At 46.7% G+C, this 19,184-nt stretch overlaps 1 protein-coding gene and 1 long non-coding RNA gene across 9 annotated transcripts in view; one reads left to right on the top strand and one right to left on the bottom strand.

Moving 5' to 3' along the window:
• Positions 1 to 19,184, bottom strand: part of LOC119453641 (oocyte zinc finger protein XlCOF6) — a 791,503-nt gene that overhangs the window by 349,229 nt on the left and 423,090 nt on the right. The gene's annotated exons all lie outside the window — the stretch shown is intronic.
• Positions 10,319 to 19,184, top strand: part of LOC119453653 (uncharacterized) — a 415,401-nt gene continuing 406,535 nt past the window's right edge. For all 8 annotated transcript variants that reach the window (XR_007467221.1, XR_007467222.1, XR_007467216.1 and 5 more), the window contains exon 1: positions 10,319 to 10,396. This is a non-coding gene — a long non-coding RNA (uncharacterized LOC119453653). The remainder of the gene's footprint in view (positions 10,397 to 19,184) is intronic.

Raw genomic sequence — 19,184 nt, 5'->3', positions numbered from 1 at the left:
TGAAAAATTATATGTACTGTGTGGCGCCTGAAGGTTATGTTGAAAGACGAGATAAAAAAAATTCGCAAGGTAGGCTCGACACACACAGTTCGGGATAGGGAGAGTTTTTTAAATTTATTCATTACATGGGGGGGGGGGGGGGGGTTCAAGTGAGTACATCAACCTTATTACACACAATATAAATCGAAAACAAGAATACAAACAAGAAAACGCAACCGCGGGCAATATTAATCAAGATATCCAGCTAGAATACATCAGCTACCATCGAATAGGTCGCATCAGCCAAACACATCGATGGCGAGTACAGAACATTTTATAAATAACCATTAGAACACTGATAACTGCATTGAAAAATAAACAACACTGCATACATATCGCGTACAAAAACCGTAAATGAAACTAAGATAGTCAAATACAGATTAGCAATGTTTTTCACTTCGAAAATATAGTCCATGATGATGTAGGGCTGTTGACTTTAACAGACGGCGCCCATCCTGTCGATTTCCCTCGTACTGGTCCTCTTCAAAGTGTTTCAAAGTACAAGTAAAACAACAAAAGTGTTTATTGATATGAAAAGTTGCCTTGTAAATACAGAGAATCCATTACAGTGCTTAAAAATAATTTTTCGCAGAAGTAATGCTGTATTACTTCGCTTCACACGTTTCGAAGAAATGCACAGGCTACAACAGACACCATGCCAGAAAGCGCCGAAACATTTTGGTCCCATGATGCCCCTTAACTCTACTACACCTGGGCATACCGTGCACAGGCATTTAAAGACCGTCACAGTACCCACTACGATCGGGAATGAGCGCGAATGACCATCGGCTTACGAGCACCACGCTACAAATATATTCGTCTAAAAATCAGCTATATAACCTAACAACCTGAGATCCGCAAGATATCTGCTGAGAAATCAGAGAAAATCACAATGCTTCGCTTGCCACGTACACAACAGCGGCTCTCGCCAGAAGAAGCACTGCGTTCTTTAGTCCCAAATAACCAGTAGCGAAAAAGAAACTGAGTAAAAAAAGAAACAAGAGACACACACGATGTGTGCTTCCCGCGATAAAGTAAAATAGGTGGTTTACATGACGATTTGTAGCTAATGTAAGACTATTTCGCGGCGTAGCATCTTCGTCAGTCCTTAAAATAAGGGTACTGATCGCATAGACTGCGCCGATCAAAACGGCAAAACGCGCGCTCGCAAACCATAGGCTACTCAGACAGCATCGGTGCAGTGCTTAGTTCGTGAGCGAGGATCAGAGATTACTTTATTATTTAAATGAAAAACAGGGTGCGATAGTCTAAAGTTTCTTGACACTTACCTCGCAAATGTAGGAGCAATCCGTTGCCTTCCAGTGATACCGTTTTACTTGGGCTTCCCATCTCTTCCTTCGCTCTGGGTCCCGGGGGAAGCGTAAACAACGAAGCCCTTTACGCGTCGATCCGGTGCACTTGGGAACACAACAGCCCGTCATGTCGACTCGATGCACTTGACAAGCTTGTCATTCATGCGGCTGAGCACTGTCCAGCAAGTAGAAGCATCAGCGAAGCATCCGCGCGCACTGTGTTTCGAACTAAGCACCGGCACCAAGCAATCGCAACCGCTCGCTGTGATTCAAGATGGCGTCGCAGCGAGAAAGCGGCGGCGTGGGGGCGGTCAAAGGATGGCACCACCTAGGGTTCCTCGATGCGTGCGGCGGCGGAGGGGGGCGCACGCATCGAGGAACCCTAGGCACCCTAGAACACATGGGATGGACGTCATTCGAGGGCAGGGAAGCCAGCAGCAAGATAGAATTTGAGGAGCGATTGAGAGAGATGGGAGAAAAGCGGTGGGCAAGGAGAGTTTTCAGTTATTTGTACATGAGGAATGTTGATACAAAATGGAGGAAGCTGACCAGAAAACTGTCAATCAAATATTTGGACTGCAGGAGGGGTGCAGACGAGGAAACAGCGGTTAAGAAAAAGGTTAAGGATTTCAACAGAGAGGGGTCTGTGGAAAGCAGGGATGCAGACGAAATCAGCACTGGGCACATACCGAACTTTCAAGCAAGAAATTGCCAAAGAAAATATCTACGATAATTCTAGGGGAAGCTCTTTGTTGTTTGAAGCCAGGACGGGAGTATTGCGGACTAAGATGTACCGAGTCAAGTACCAAGGTATAGACACGTTGTGCTGTGCGTGTGGAGAAGAAGAGGAAACGGCTGAACACCTCATACTTTTCTGTAAGGGGCTTAACCCTACAGTGCAAGGCAACGGGGCTGATTTTTTCAAAGGATTGGGGTTTAGGGACAGTGAAGGCAAAATAGACTTTAAGCGGGTAGAAATAACCAAGCAGAGGTTATCGATTGGTGGATAAAATTAAGGCAGGGGTGAAATTTCACCCACCACAAAGTACAAAATATGTTAATGGTCCATGGCTAGGTGGCGTATGCCACCGCCCGATTGTAAAGGGTTCAGCCTCCATCCATCCATCCATGCATCCACCATCCATCCATCCAATCCATCACTCCATACCATCCATCCATCCATCCATCCATCCACCTCCATCCATCCATCCATCCATCCCATCACATCCATCCCCCATCCTAGCTCTGCGCGTTGGTGCTGCTACAATTTGTTTCACTATCTCGCTCGCATTTTCTCTTTCCCTGTCCAGAGAATTGCGCGCGCTCTCCTTAACGTCCCATGTCAATGCTACATGTGCACAGCACGGAGAGGAGGCGAGGCACACGCCGCTATGCGAGATGGTTGCTAGGCAACGCAGTGATATCATAGCTCGGCGAGGTTTTGTGACAGCAGGCGCCACTTTTTACGGTTAGCTAGAACAGCTTCGCTGTTAAAAAAAAATTACAACATCCTTGTGGCACCGGCTGGTGATTCTAAACGTTGGAAATGGGAAAAGAATAACAAAAACAAATAGAAGAGAAGGTAGAATTGGAAAAATAGAGCGCGCAATAGGCATGTCAGTCAGTGTCACATTTGGCCATACAGTACAGCAGGTTACACAAACGCAAATAAGAGCTCTCCGTCTATACACTGCTACACTACACAAGCTATAGGCCACTCACGTGGCCTCGGACAGCACCCTTTGGAGTGCCTTTCAAAGCGATGATAGGCACAGAAGTGCTCGAAGATTTCGTCAGAACCACGGATGCCAATTCCTGCGCTGTGACAGTACAAGACAAAACACAATGTAGCAGTAGCGCACCCAGGATCTCTGGCGGGGGGGGGGGGGGGGGGGGGGGTTGACAGTTTGCCAATACCATCTAAACAGCACTAATTTCGATTTCTTCACGGGAAATTGTCAAAAAAATTCGCTTTTTGCGAGTGTGCAGATGATTGCGCGTCTTACATCTTAGTTGCAGTGCGCAAATGCATAAGGAAAGCAAAGGGGTTAAACAAAAGAGGGGGTTAAGTCGGCTACAGGGGGGGGGGGGTTACAACCCCCGAATCCCCCCCCCCGTCGGTGCGCCACTGCAATGTAGCCCACTTTTAAATCTAGTTTTTTTTTTTTTTGTTTTATAGAACCGTTGGAACAATTTTCATCATATTGTGGCAGTTCGCGCTCTACTTCAAGCACCTGTTCTATAACAAGTGAGAGGGTAATTGATGGTACACGATCAGAACTTTTGTATAATAAATTGTTATGCTTATAAACAATGCCGTCCTTTGTAAGCAGCGCTCCACTCGTGCATCTGCCTCTAAATTATAAGACAGCAAAATTACCATTTTGTTTCATGCCGCCTACCTTGGGTCAGCTTTTCGGTGCTCTTGGAGGGGAGGCAAAGATGGGGCAGGCGAGAATTTTCCGGGGGCGGGCGACCCCCGTGCCCCCCCCCTCTGGCGCCGCCCCTGGACTACTTTCCACAACTGCTTTTCACTACCGCGTGCACATCCCGATTACTTTTTCTCCAGTGTCGCGAGGTCACCGACCCTCGCGATGTAGACGGTGCTCTTCATCCTCGACAGCTTTGCACTGAAAGGTGAAGTTTCGCCCGATTGGCGAAGCATAAATTGCGATAGCAAATTAGTAGAGAGATATACGGTGTAAGGATAGTAGTTTTATCGGCTGCATAAACTTGGACACATTCGCTTACTAACTTAACAAGCATGGTGTCAGCGCGCACAAGAAAACGTGTATAGATCACACTCCATGACTGCAGACAACCACTGTCAAAACGCTGGCGTGAGCAAGGCGGCGGCAGCAGCGAGCCTATAATGGAGGACTCTGGAATAATTTAGACCACCTGGGGTTGCACCTAAATCTAAGTGTACGGGTGTTCTGCATTTCGCTCCCATCGAAATGCAGCCGCCGTGGCCGTGATTTGATCCTGCGACATCATGCTTAGCAATCCAACACCATATATCCACTAAGCAACCACGGCGGGTAAGCACAAAAGTAAAGTATAAACCGCATTCACGCGATCTTGCGCGCGACAGCGACAAGCGGCGCGATGGAGATGGCTGTCGCGGTCGCTCGTCGCCTACAAGTCGTACCGCATGCGAGCGACGACCTTGAGCGACGTCTCCCCGGTGTTGCCGGTATGAGGGCAGCAAATACTCGCCGAAACTGGCGTGACGCTTGCTTTATTAATTTAAGTTGATGTGTTTTAGTGTAAAGAGCAGCATAAATATTTCTAAAGGTCTTGCACTACGTTAATTTATTATCCTTGCACGTATCAAAATCTAGTCGTCTGCTCGTTCCGTGCGACAATCGGTATAGTGCTTGACTGATGTATATCCAGTGCAACCTCAAATTTGCCCGCGCGGCACCAGCGCCGAATGCTCCCCTAGCGGACGGATGGAAGTGTCAAAGGTCGTCGCTGTGCCAGCGCGCGCCCGTGTTCTGTACGGCGCGAGCGCTCGTGCGCGTTGTTTAGTCGTGTCGCGTATAGTTGACTCGTGTAGTAACACCCGCCGCGTTAGCTTAGCGGCAATGCATACGTGTTGCGCCGCTAAGCTCGACGACGCGAGCTCGATTCACGACCATGGTGGCCGCATTTCTATGGGGGCGAAACGCAAGAACACCCTTTTTACCACGTACTTTGATTTTTGTGTGCGTTAAAGAACCCCCGGTGGTCAAAATTATTTTAATACCCCCATTACAGCGTACGTGCCTCATAATGATTTCGTGGTTTTGGCAAGTAAAACTCCCGAATTAAATTGATTGTACTGTGCGTTCACTCGCGATCGGCAAGGATGAGCTCAAGAATTATTTCCCTTTTCCAAACGTTGCAACTTAAATTACTAGTTGCGCGGGTAACTAAAAGGGCCGCGCGCTACTTGTCTTTTGTGTGGTAGCAATCCGTATTTATTTAATGCAAGCCGCGGTCGTCGCGCGCGTCGCGGTAAGCGGCCAATCGGAAAACAGCCGCTCGAGACGCGCGCGCTATGTGTGTTGCTTGGCCATGCTTTCTAGGTTCACAATATCCAAGCATGCTTTAAGCTAACTGCCATGCACCTTGCACGTTCTTCCTGTTTCACTCTTCCTGCCGAGAATCTTCGTTTCATGTAGATTTGCTTTGACGAGGCATGTATCGCTAATGCTTGCGCTCGTGCTGCTGGTCCCAAGGTAATTCTCGTTCGTATATAGTGCCATGCGTATTGGTGCCTAATGCATGTGTTCTTTCTGTGCTCAGTGCTGATGACACTCGAGCACCTGGGATCCAAAATGAGAGCAGCGCCGTGCGTGCGCGCCCAGCTAACAATTAACGAAACCAACGGCAATCGTCACCGTCTCTACACATCTCTGTAAGTAGAGTGTACTAGTACACTACAATATTCTAGTACACTCTACTGTAAGCATGCATGACCTCTTTGTGACTGCATCATAGAGAAATAAGAGTGACTAAATTACTGAACTCGGTGTATACCTCTAACTCGACGTCGTATACGATCTTGTCGAACACCTGCGACACGCACTTGGCTTTCACTGTCACATCACTGTCGACAATTTGTTCAACACCATACATGTGGAAGCAGACGCTCCCCTTTATTGCGGTTACCGCCATGAAAAAAGCTGTAGGCGTCGGCAACCTTCTGGAAACCGCATTGCAATCTTTGCATCGCTGTTCCGAAAGCAGGCGATCTGCTGCCGTCGAAAACTGAGCGCCGTGAGCACGAGCAGCGAAGGAAAGCGCGGACGAAACAATGTAAACAAAGCGGAGACTGCTTCACGGCGCGACTATATTCTAGGCACTATAGCGCGACCGCGCTGCTTGACGTTTCCACATTGGGGGCGCTGTCAGGAGGCGCAGTAGCGCCGTCTGGCGATCGTTTTCTCGTCTATTGGCTAGTCGCTCATAGCACTTCCGGGCGACGAGCGACGAATTCTAGATTTCTAGAACCGAGCGATTGAGCGAAAAGACATGGAAAAGACCGAGCGATCTGATCGCGCGACGGCCCGTATTGTCGCTCGAAGCCGTCGCTCGTCGCCGTCGCGCACAAAATCGCGTGAATATGGTTTGGGCTTAACTGGAACGCCAATGCATTTCTCCGTAATGTTCGCCATCCTGAGAATTAGTTCCTATAGTAGGATACAACTTAAAAAAAACAGCAGTTGGCAACAAAGGCACACGAACCGCGCGCAGTTGTGTTACTCCGCCAGCCAATCACAGAAGCAAAGAAAATTGTCGTCCTGCGACCTTTTCAAATGGCGTCGTACTTAATATGACTGTACTCATCGCACTTGTACGTTCCACTATAATCGACAAGGAAAAAAGTATAGAATTATGTGCTTATAATTTTGTTTTTGTGGTTACCACCTTATTTAGGTAAGAGGGAAACTTGGAAGTACGAACTATTTGCAGCGTTGCAGCGGATTAGTGGCTGGTGGTTATGAGGGCGTGAGCGGGGTTTCAATGCAGACATCCGCCTTGCGAACTCCACGGCTAGAATTTGTAAATTGCAACATGGGCCATAAGTTAGTATGTTAACCTCATTGGTGAATTTTTGTTAATTAGTCAGTTAGGCATTTCAATTTTTTGTGCAAGTAATATCCGCCTCTTCGAGTAGACCAGCTCATGCATGAACTAGAATTGTGCTATCTGCTACACGCAACCTTTAAAAAATTTTTGAGAGTGTTTGCTGAAACACTTCGTATATTTATGGCCTCTGCATGCAAGAGGCGATGTTTCCATCCTTAATGCGTAAATGTTGTAAATAATTAGAAGAGCATTTTTCTATATTTTTTTTTTTTGCCGCCAGTCGTTAGCATTGCCTATTGGAAAGAGAATCAATATTGAGACACATATATCACTCACGTGCTTTTCACCTGCCGTTGATAGAAGACTCTGCCGAAGGGGTCACTGAAGTCTGCAGGTTTTTTTCAGGGTAAAAAAAGCACTCAAAGTAATTGGAAGTGAGGTGAACATAAGTCCACATATTCATTCTCTAGGCATGGACTATCCATTTAGCTATATATCTCCGTCTCTTTAACAATATAATAAACTTTGTCCTGTGTATATATTTAAATATATTGTGTCTGTGAATGGTGTTCTCAGCGGAAATTAAAAAAAAAAAACAATGTTGAAGTGAGGAAACACAGATGAAGTAGCCGCCCCGCCACTGGTGCTTCTAATGCGCTTGTCCTCCTATTGTCAGGATTTGCCGAAATAAAGTGAAAGTATAAATTAAAAGCCGTGCTCGTCCGAGCCAACAATGATGCCGTAAGCTTTTAGCCACAACAATAGTGAAAAGGTATAGACAATGCAAAAGAATCCTACAATGATGTGGGTAACAAAACTCCGGTAATCACACTTTAGGAACGGGGGGGGGGGGGGGGGGAAGGCAGAGCCCCCCCCCCCCCCTCCCTCCTCGGAAAACTCTGAAGGGGGCTCGAGCCCCGGAGCCCCCCGTAGTCGGCGCCTACGGCCCCAACTGTCCGGAGATAAAGGCAGATACAGAACACATCATGTACTCATGTAACACTGCTATTTTACTCTATTTCCCTTACCCTCCCCCTCCTTCCTGGAGTGATTGGCTTCACTCGGACTCGGCGGATCATCAGCGTACCTTAGCGGGGCAAGCGCTCTTCTTTACTGGGCCTTATAGTGCTAGCCTTAAATAACGTTTCTTCCTCAAGGGCTGCAGAAGATAGCGCCAACCTTTCCTTTCTTCATAACGAACCACTTGTAGTTCAGTGCACGCTCGGCAAACGGATGGGAAAGCGCGTGTCGTTCGGTTGGCGGCGGAACAGGCCGCTTTCGACGAGAAATTCCCTCAACGTTGCCGGAAGCAGGCTTTTGCTCGCCGTGCAGATCCTACGTTCAAGGCAGTCCAAGGCCAGGCTCGGTTACAGCGGCAGGCAGCGGATCCCACGCTAAAAGCTAGCCCGTCTTATCGAAGCCTAGTGTCAACGAAGGGCAGCGAACCCCGAGGCCAGGGAACGCGACACCCAATTTTGTGGGTACGACAAGCGTCGCGTGCCACCCTGTTCCCGGTAGGTGTAGGGCCAACGAATTTTTAAGCGAAGCTTTATAGGCTCTCAAGTTTCGGCGGTGGTGTTGGTGTCACGCTGAAAAGTGGGCCGATCCTGGTGATAATGGAGAAAGTGTCCAAGCTCAATGGCACATACCAGATACAAAAAGAGAGAGAGAGAAGGATAGAAAGAATGAGAAAGATTGAAAGAGAAAGCTAGAAAAAGAGAGAGAGAAAGAAAAAATCACCAGCACTTCCCGTCGAGAAAATGGGGGTAAGCTAAGGTTGTCGTGTGTGTCTCTGACCTAGTACTTTCCCTTCCCTTTCCTACTACTTATCGTTCCCTTTTGTGCAACTTTTCCTTCCGTTGCTTTGTACATTACCTTCCCTTGATGCATACATTCAATAAACGTTTGTTTTATTACCGTGACATGTCGTGAACTTTACGTTAACCTGACGAACGTCAGATCCACAAACGACAAGCTTCGCTTACCCCCATTTTCTCAACAGGGGAACGTCTGGTGAATTTTTTTTTTTTTAAAGCAAGGCTTTATATGTCTAGGCAGAATTGCCTGTGTACGGAAAACTATCAGCATCGGCTCCAGCGTCGTTGTCTTCATCCACAGCTGGCTCGTTGGCGCCCCTTGGCACGTGCCACTGCTCCCACGTTCGTCGTCTTCTTCCACAGCTGGCTGCGTTGCCGCTGATCATTCCAGCGTAGAATTTCACTTCTCTTCTGTTGTGGTAATGGGGAGGCCGTGTATTATGTGAGTACGAGCCATTTCTTAAGGGGGTATATATATATGAGCCATTCATTGTCTTAAGTAACGGACAGATTTAATCTTGAAGCATCAAGATTAAATCTATTCTTGATGTGTTTTGCATCAAGCAAAACACATCAAGAATAAACATAATCAACAAAAATAAAATATTTTTAGGAAATTTTTTCAGCAATATGGGAAAAACGCAAGCAGGAAACTGGAAGTGGGCTTCACCCCAAGCTACCTAAGGCTACATTTTTAATTTGTATAGACAGCTCTCATCCCATGTGAGCCATAGGTATATGTTTCATTTGCTTTACATCACGTGTCACACCACCGCAGTTGGATATCTTGCATCGTCCCGTCTCCTCTGACCTTGCTTTCAAGAGACAGTGAGTCGCGTGCCAATCTTGTTCCTCGTCCGTGTTCCTGCTCTAAACCAACAAATGACGCTTGCTGCCTGTCATTCAGTGCTGGCCGAAGACATTTAGCCGGAAACTTCGTACTCAATACTGAACCTTGGCAAGAAAAAAAGAATTTTCTGGTATGCTGTCTGAAGGCAACACTCGTCAATGAAGGGTTAAACTGTATTATGAATTCTTTAGCTATAACGGCTGTGTGTGATTCAGTTTTCACAACTTCGTTTGCTCTATGTTCTGTGACATGCTGAGAAAAGATCTAGAGCAAATATGGTGACCTGAAAAAAGTGTTCCAGGGTCCCTTTAAGAGCACATGGAGTCACTTGTGCTACCTGATGCAGTAGAACACTATGAAACATGCTACACGTCTGTAGACTTTTAATTCATACTCTAGTTGAACATGGTTGTTGACCTACCCTACAATATCATGCTGCTGTACTCTTATATCTGCTCAAGTGATGAGACTGCATAAATGACCTGGAGCAGACGGTGCAACTGTATGGCCGATCACCCGTATTAGTGCACCGGTGTATCTTCAGGGCACTTTTCAACTAGAAGCACTGAAGGCAGAGAAGGGCACTGATATGACTTCTCGCCTGTGTGGGTGCACAGGTGTTTCAGCAGGTTGGCCTTTTATGAGAAGCTCTGAGAGCATCAAGGGCAGTGAAGTGGCTTCTCTCCTCTGTGGGTGCGCAAGTGCTCTTTCAGGAGAGTCTTTCGTGAGAAGTTCTGAGAGCATGAAGGACACTGAAATGGCTTCTCGCCTGTGTGGGTGCGCAGGTGGGCTTTCAGGTGGATTTTTTGTGAGAAGCTCTGAAGGCATGAAGGGCACTGAAATGGCTTCTCACCCGTGTGGGTGCACAGGTGTCTCATCAGGTTGCTCTTTTGTGAGAAGCTCCGTGAACATGAAGGGCACTGATAAGGCTTCTCGCCTATGTGGGTGCGCAGGTGGGCTTTCAGGTGGATCTTTTGTGAGAAGCTCTGAAGGCATGAAGGGCACTGAAATGGCTTCTCACCCGTGTGGGTGCACAGGTGTCTCATCAGGTTGCTCTTTTGCGAGAAGCTCCGTGAGCATGAAGGGCACTGATGAGGCTTCTTGCCTATGTGGGTGCGCAGGGGGGCTTTCAGGTGGGTCTTTTGTGAGAAGCTCTGAGGCCGTGAAGGGCAGTGATATCGCTTCTCGCCAGTATGGATGCTGGCATGTGCTTCTAGACGAAGCAGTTTATCAGCCTCATAGTCACGTAGGTGACATTGGAGGAGGCATCCTTGCTTTGAGTTGTCACATGTGGAAGTTGGAGAAATAGAAGGCCTCGATGCTGCACACACAAAAAAAAAGTTAAGCAAAATTTATTATGAAATGCCAAAAAAAAAACAAAAAACACAGATGCTATATTTATTGACAAGCTTTCTTTTGTTTTTTTGATTTGAGAGATCTTTAGGGTATTTCAAGTATGATGAAACGAAGAACTAACGGTCTTTTTTATATTTGCTCAATTTTCTGCATTTGAATGCTTCATGACTGTTTGTGAACTCAACCTATAAAAATTATTTTTCAGAAAGGTAAAATAAGTAGACAGTTGCTTCAGCATACACTAATGAGGATGATGGCAAAAGCCTGCATGCTCACGAGACATTCAAATTATTTGACATTCTCGTTCGAATGTGTTGTTACTTCCTATTACTTGTTTTCTCCCAACAAAGGCCATGGGTTCAAGTGCCTTAATTAGGGTATAGTGATTAAGGCACTCGAATCCACAACCTTTGTTGGTGGCACCATGTGGCATGGTGGCTCCATGAATTATTCGAATGTGTTGCGACTTCCTATTACTTTTTTCCCACCAAACGGCGTGGATTTAAGTGCCTTAAATAACTGTCTTATTTAAGGTATACTGATTAAGGCACTTGTACCCACAATTTTTGTTGGTGGCACCATGAATCATTCAAATGTGCTGTTATTTTCTATTACTTGATCCCTCTCACCAAAGGTGGTTCGACTCCCACCAAAGGTCGTGGATTCGACTGCCTTAATCATCTCTATCTTAATTAACGGTGCCTTAATGAACACCAAAAGTCGGGGGTTCGACTCCCACCAAAGGTTGTGGGTTTGAGTGCCTTAATTAACCATATATTAATTAAGGTAGAGTTAATGCACGAGCACATGGTGGCACCTTAATTACCTTCGCCTTAAGTAACACCAAAGGTTGCGGGCTCAACTCCCATCAAAAGATTAGAATATTAGATTATGGGGTTTTACGTGTCAAAACCGTGATATGATTATGAGGCCCGCTGTAGTGGGGGACTCGGGAATAATTTGGATCAACTGAGGTTCTTTAATGTGCACCTAAATCTAAGTACATGGGTGTTTTCACATTTCCCACCAAAGGTCATCGGTTCGATCATCAATGGTGGCACCATCATCTTTGGTGCCATTGAATTTTCCGGTCAAGTTTTCTACCCAAGAGCCATCTAAGGGTCTCGCCTTAAATTTACAAAGTGAGAGAATGTGGAGCGTTTGAAGACTTTTATGGATTTCTATGACCCTTAGAGAACAGTTTAAAAATGCTTTGACCCAGCTTGCTCTCTGATCCTCAATGAGCACTCGTGGCCCCGGAGGCCCTATTTGGTATTGCAAAACTTATGATTTGCTGACAACAAATTTGTCTCATATGATACTTCATCAGTGGGCTTCTTCTTGATCAAACGCTGAACTTTGGCAACATTTTCATAAGTTGAGATTGCACGGAGCCGGCTAGGAAATTCCGTATTTCGCCCACATAACCCGCCAGCACGTCCAACCTGCCCGTTTTTTCAGAACTGCCCAGGAAGAAAAAAGAATATGCGTATATAACCCATAAAATTAGCTGCATACAAACCTCAGATGTTTACAATTTGGTAGGCCCGTAGCCAGGAATCTTTTCGGGGGGGGGGGGCACTTGCTGAAAGCTTTAACTATTTTAGAAAAGCACCTATTTTTCAGTAATTATTTTTGGTAAATATCGCAGTATGTAAATTATGTGACTTTTTAAATACTGTACTCTCCGGTGTATAGGACTCGTTTTTTTTTTCTCAAATTTTTATCAGTGCGTCTGATAGAACGGTGCGATTTATGTACGTTTTTTTTTTCGGAAAAGCTGCCGTCAAAATTGGGTTCAATGTTATGTCCATGCGAAGCGTGCTGGTTGACTTAATTGCTACGGGTTCTGTGCACGCAATCGAGGTGGTGGGTACGGTCTTCTCGTGATCCAGTTCCCGAGCGCCATGTGAGCGCCGTGCCGAAGCAACGCAAGCTGCGGCAGGCAGACTGCGAGCTGGCAGACCCCGAATTCGTCGCATCTGCAGATCGCTGTCAAGATAAGGTACGCGCAAACTAAGTACGCGCTGTGCAAACTACGCAGTTGCTACCAGAGTACAAGCCGCACTCCTCCCTCCCACGCTGCCTTCCCTTGTGCGCGATTCGGCTCATTGTCGGATGCTTTCACTTGCACATACAACATACGGCGCCAGTACGATGTTATCGCCCTCGGACTTTATACGGAACATCACGGCAACCATGCCGCCGGAACGTGCCTGGAGTGGAAATAAGTGGAAATATATGGCACCCATATGCTTGCGTGGGACCCGCGTTCACGGAGTGAAACGTCACTGTAATTCTTTTTTATCACTTACCGAACAAACAGGTATGTCATACACCCGTGTGTCTTATATACGTTTTCTCCTGGAAAAACTGCTGTTTTCAGGGGGGTGCGTCTTATACAAAGGTGCGACTTATAGACCGGGAAATACGGTACTATTTTCTTTATAGTTCTATATTTTTAGTTTTGAGATGAATCTTCCTAATCGAATAATTTTATACAGATGATTCGTTTCAATAGATTTCATTACAAAAAATAGAACAGCGTTACTCAGCGCATAAGACATGGGCACGGAAAGATCAAACTTCAGGGGGGGGGGGGGGCCTATGGCCCCCCTGGCTACGGGCCTGTCATTTGGGGATAAATGACTTGTCTGTCGTATCTTGAACCAGTGACTCTGTTTCACTGTTTCCGTAGCCGCTGCTGGGCCCTTGAACACAGCTTACTGTGATCCAAGTGCTGCTACACGCAAAATGGCGATCCGTACAGAGGAGGAGAATGAGCAACACTTCAGGAGGGGAGAAGAGAAGCTTCAACACACAGAAAGACGGCAGGGTTCCCTAGAAGGTAGCGAAGGTTTAAATAGTCGAGAACCTTGCTCTGAAGTGTGGCTTTGTGGCAGCGCACGCTGTGCTGCAATGAAGCCACGCCTGAAAGCGAAATTCCTGTAATCCGGATCTCGACCCTGACCTTACTGTGAACTATTTCCAATTCTTGGTGCGGGTTAACCCTTTAAGACGCTGCGTACACAATTGTGTATGCCAAGAAAGTGCGTCGACGGCAATAGCATCGATGAAAGTAATGGTAATTAAAATGTGTTGCCCATATCTTGAAACTGTTCTGATTGGAATTGTGTTACAAGTTTGAATAACGGGTTTAAAATGTTTTAGTAAAACGAGTGGGATGGCAGATGGTTGTGTGTAGTTGCTTGGCGAGAATATGTCGTATGTAGTGGGTGTATTCCTTTGTTTCTGTTTGTTACAATGTATTCCTTTGTTTCTGTTTAGACGATGCGCGTCACATCGTCTGAGTTAGATGGTTGACAAGGAGTTGCCTCGCAGGACGACGTTGCAGCGGTATTCGGCAGACGCTCGACACGAGGCAAGATGCGCCGATATTTTGCTTGCTCTAGACGATGACACTCTTTCATCACACAGTCAACGATGGTCACGTTGGCACGTCCTGTATGTACGACAAGTAAGGCTCAGTTTACATCTGGGTAAGTACTGCCAGTTGTTTTTTGATGGCAAGCTGTCGACCAAACGGGTTGCCGAATAGGTCGCGGAGCTGCTGCTTGACTGTGTTCCAACTGGTGAGATCGTCCTGGTGGGTCCGAAACCAGACGTGAGGGGGGCCGTCGAGGTAAAATATGTCGTTTGCCAGCATTATAGTTGGATCCCAGCCATTCTGTTTGCTGGCTCGCTCCTACATGCTGAGCCACTCATCCACGTCAACGCTATTCGCCCGAGAAAAAGTCCCGAGATTGTGGGGCTGTGCAAGGGCGATAAACAGGGTAGTGCTCGCAGGCGTAGCTGTCGGTAACATGTCATCACTTGGAGGCATTGTGGTAGATTCGAGGTGGCGTCAGCATCAGAAGTACCTCGCACCTCTACTAAAGAAATGAATGTAGCGTGAAAGCGCACTAGCGAAACTATTTATAGGGTGTATTTACAAGGGTAGCATGCATTGGCCCACATGGAAGCCAGCTAACATCAAGGAAGGCACGTCATTATCAGATAAGCAGTAACCGTTTATGGGTATGTCGCCCAAGATCTGAGGGTCAAAAGCATAGTCTTCTAGTAGCACGTAGCAATATGCACCCAAAAGACAATGCCATATTTTCCGGTATAGAAGTCGTGTTTTTTTTTTTCTGAATTTTTTGTCGGTGCGTCTTATAGTACGGAGTGAATTATATACATTTTCTTTTTCGGAAAAACTGCCGTCGGATTGGGTACTATAGCCACACGAAGCGAACTGGGTTGATCACCTCTGGCAGTTGCCTTGCGTTGTATGAGCGCTAATGAGGTACCGGGTTCGTCTCATGATCGAGCTGTCGAGCGCGGTAGAGCAGCGCAAGCGGCGGTAGGCCAACCGCGAGTCAACCGACCCAGAAGTCTTCGCATCTGCAGATTGCTTTCAAGATAGTGTGCACAGCTGCGCAAACTACGCAGTTGGTACCAGAGTTGTTACAAGCCAGCCCCCTTCCCTCGCGTGCTGCCTTCCCACTTTCCTCCCTTGTGCGCGATTCGACTCCCCGTTGCACGCTTTCACTCGCACATACAGCATATGGCGCGCGGGGACAATGTTGTCGGCCTTCGGCTTTATAAGGAACATCGCAGCGACCATGACGTAAGGAATGCGCCAAGAGTGTCCAGATCATTGCTATCGCAATTATATAGGAAGGGCACCCGTATGCTTGCACGTGACCCGCGTTCATGAAATGAAATGTCACAATTTGTTTAAATCGCTAACTGAATGAACAGTTATATACACGTCATTTATATACGTTTCTTTCCAGAAGAACTGCTGTGTTGAGGTGGGTGCGACTTATAGACCAGAAAATACGGTACTGAAAAATAAAAAAATTAAAAAACAACTTAGACAGCACATCATTCAGACATCTGTAGCGCAATAAGTTTTACAATGAACATACTTATATTGTAGGAGCGTGCAAACAGTAATTTTTCAGATCAAAATAAACATTGAATCCTGTTTGAATAATGAAAAGTCACAATATAACGAAGCAAATTGCTGATTATACCAACTTAATTATATTGAGGTTTAACTGTATATAGTTTTTTTCTCAACTATAACTGCTTTGTGTGGGTCAGTTTTCATACTTTCCTTTGCGCTATGTTCCATAACATGCTGAGAAGAGATATAGAGCAAATATGGTGACAAGAAAAAAGTGTTCCAGGGCCTTTTTAATTGTGCATGGAGACACTCGTGATACCTGAGGCAGCAGAACAACTATGCAACATGCTACAAGTCTGTAGATTTTTAATTCAGCATGGCATTCAGCATTCAACATGGTTGTTGACCTACCCAACAGTGCCACGGTGCTCTGCTCTCTTATGTCTGTTTAAGTTATGAGATAGCGTAAAGGACCTGGAGCAGATGGTGCAACTGTATGGCCGGTCACCTGCATGTGCGCGCTGGTTTATCGTCATGGCACCCTTCAATGAGAAGCACTGAGGGCAGGAAGGGCACTGGTATTTCTTCTCGCATGTGTGGGTGCACAGGTGTTTCACAAGACTGACCTTCTGTGAGAAGCTCTGATAACATGAAGGACACTGGAATGGCTTCTCGCCGGTGTGGGTACGCAGGTGCCTCACAAGAGTGGCCTTCCGTGAGAAGCTCCGAGAGCATGAAGGACACTGAAATGCCTTCTCACCTGTGTGGGTGCACAGGTGTTTCATAAGATTGGCCTTTTGTGAGAAGCTCCGAGAGCATCAAGGGCAGTGAAATGCATTCTCGCCTGTGTGGGTGCGCAAGTGCTCTTTCAGGCGGGTCTTTCGTGAGAAGTTCCGAGAGCATGAAGGACACTGAAATGGCTTCTCGCCTGTGTGGGTAAGCAGGTGGGCTTTCAGGTGGATTTTTTGTGAGAAGCTCTGAAGGCATGAAGGGCACTGAAATGGCTTCTCACCAGTGTGGGTGCGCAGGTGAACGTTTAGGGCGTCTCTCTTCGAGAAGTTCTGAGGGCATGAAGGGCACTGAAATGGCTTCTCACCTGTGTGGGTGCGCAGGTGCTCTTTCAGGTGGATTTTTTGAGAGAAGCTCTGAGAGCATGATGGGCACTGAAACGGCTTCTCGCCTGTGTGGGTGCACAGGTGGCTTTTGAGGTGGACTTTTTGTGAAAAGCTCCGAGGGCATGAAGGGCACCGAAATGGCTTCTCGCCTGTGTGGGTGCACAAATGTTTCATAAGGTTGGCCTTTTGTGAGAAGCTTTGAGGGCATGAAGGGCACTGATATGGCTTTTCGCCTGTGTGGGTGCGCAGGTGAGCTTTCAGGCCGGCCTTTTGTGAGAAGCTCTGAAGGCATGAAGGGCATTGAAATGGCTTCTCACCCGTGTGGGTGCGCAGGTGAACATTTAGGGTGTCTCCTTTTGAGAAGCTCCGAGGGCACGAAGGGCACTGAAATAACTTCTCGCCAGTGTGGACACTGGCATGTGCTTCCAGACGAAACAGTTTATCAGTCTCATAGTCACAGAGGTGACATCGGTGGAGACATCCTTGCTTTGAGTTGTCACATGTTGCAGTTGATGGAGAAATAGAAGGCCTCGATACTGCACAAACAAAACAAAAGTAAAAGTTATTTTAAAATCCCTAAAAAGAACACAAATGATAAATTTAATGACAAGCTTTCTTTTCATGTTTAAATTTGGGAGATCTTAAGCGCGATTTTAACTATGATGAAACAAAGAACTCTTAACGGTCCTTTTTATTTACTCAATATTTCTGCATTTGAATGCTTCATTACCCTGTCTGTGAAGCCCAACTATAAAAATTATTTTTCAAAAAGGTAAAAATTGCTAAGAGAGAGAATGTGAAGTGTTTGAAGACTATCACGGATTTCTACGAACCTTAGAGAATAGTTTAAAAATGCTTTGACCCAGCTTGCCCTCTCTTCCTCAATGAGCATTCGAGGACATTTTTGGAACTTGCAAAACTTATGATTTGCAGACACGACGATTTTGTCTCATATGGGACCTCATCAGTAGGTATCTTCGTGATCACACGCTGAACTTGGGCAACATTTTCGTAAGTTGAGATTGTAACATGCTGGCTAGGAAATACAATATTTTCCCCCATATTACCCACCAAAACATACAACCTGCACCCCGTTTCAAAACAACCTAGAAAAAAAATATATATGCATGTATAACCCACAGGAATACCTGCATACAGCCCTCAGTTGTTTATAAAAACCATACCCATTTTGGTATAAACGACCTGCCCATGTTGTATCTTGAGCCAGTGACTGCGAGCTCTGCTGAAGCATCGCTTGGGCGGCCTCAAAAGTGGCCTTTTAAAAAAATGCTAGAAGGTTGCCGTGGCTGGGGCAGAAATCGCCACAAGCATCTTGCCACGTACAGCTGCAATGGAAAAAGATTAGCCCAAGTGGCCGATAAACAGAGCAGAGAAATTGTGATACACAGCGCTTTTTGTTCCCGTGCACACTGGTATCTTAAGTGTCACATGATTCATGTTCCAAAGAGGGGGTGCCTGGCACTTTCGTTTTCGGTGCGCTAGGGAACAACAGCATCGCTTGCCGCAATTTATCTGATCGGGTGATCGATCACTTGTGCTTATCTTTTTCCGCTGCAGCTGTAATTCTCCCTGGCTTGCACAAGAAAACCCCGTGTGCATCAGCTTTGCTTGCTTTACGCGACGCTTGCCAACATGCTTCTCTCGCGAAGGCCCCTTGCGAAAACGAACCCTCAGAGGGGCTGAATCAGCTGCAGGGCCTCCTGCACAGACAATGTTGAGGCAGCCCGCGCTACCGCGTCATCGCTGCCGTCGCTACACGATGCAAGCACGTTCGCAACGATCGCCTCATCAGTTAGAAGCACTTCAATTTCAAATCTATAGCAGTGCGCTTTTTATTCACTGGAAACGTCGTGCATTGCCGACGATCAGCGGGTGGATTAGCCGTCTTCCGTTTTGGCGGCGAGTCAAACGAGGCTGAGAAACAATGTGGCCCAGAATGACTTCAACGCAACCGACAAAGACGAGCACGAGCGACTTCATCTGTCAGCAGAACTGCGCAGAATGAGGGGTCATCGTGCAATCTGCATACTGGGAGTAGCGCCCAGCGTTATCAGCGCAGTTGGCGCGGCGTAGAGCTATGAGCTATGGGCGTAGCCCATTTGTGCTCGGAGGGGTGGAAGGGCAACGGGAGAAAGAGTGCAAGGCTGGTGATGCGGAGGATTTCACATTGCATTCCCT

This window comes from Dermacentor silvarum, chromosome 5 (genome assembly GCF_013339745.2).
Source record: "Dermacentor silvarum isolate Dsil-2018 chromosome 5, BIME_Dsil_1.4, whole genome shotgun sequence".
Taxonomy (NCBI): domain Eukaryota; kingdom Metazoa; phylum Arthropoda; class Arachnida; order Ixodida; family Ixodidae; genus Dermacentor; species Dermacentor silvarum.
The sequence above is the reverse complement of the archived record's forward strand: the minus strand, read 5'-3'. Positions and strand labels throughout refer to the sequence as shown.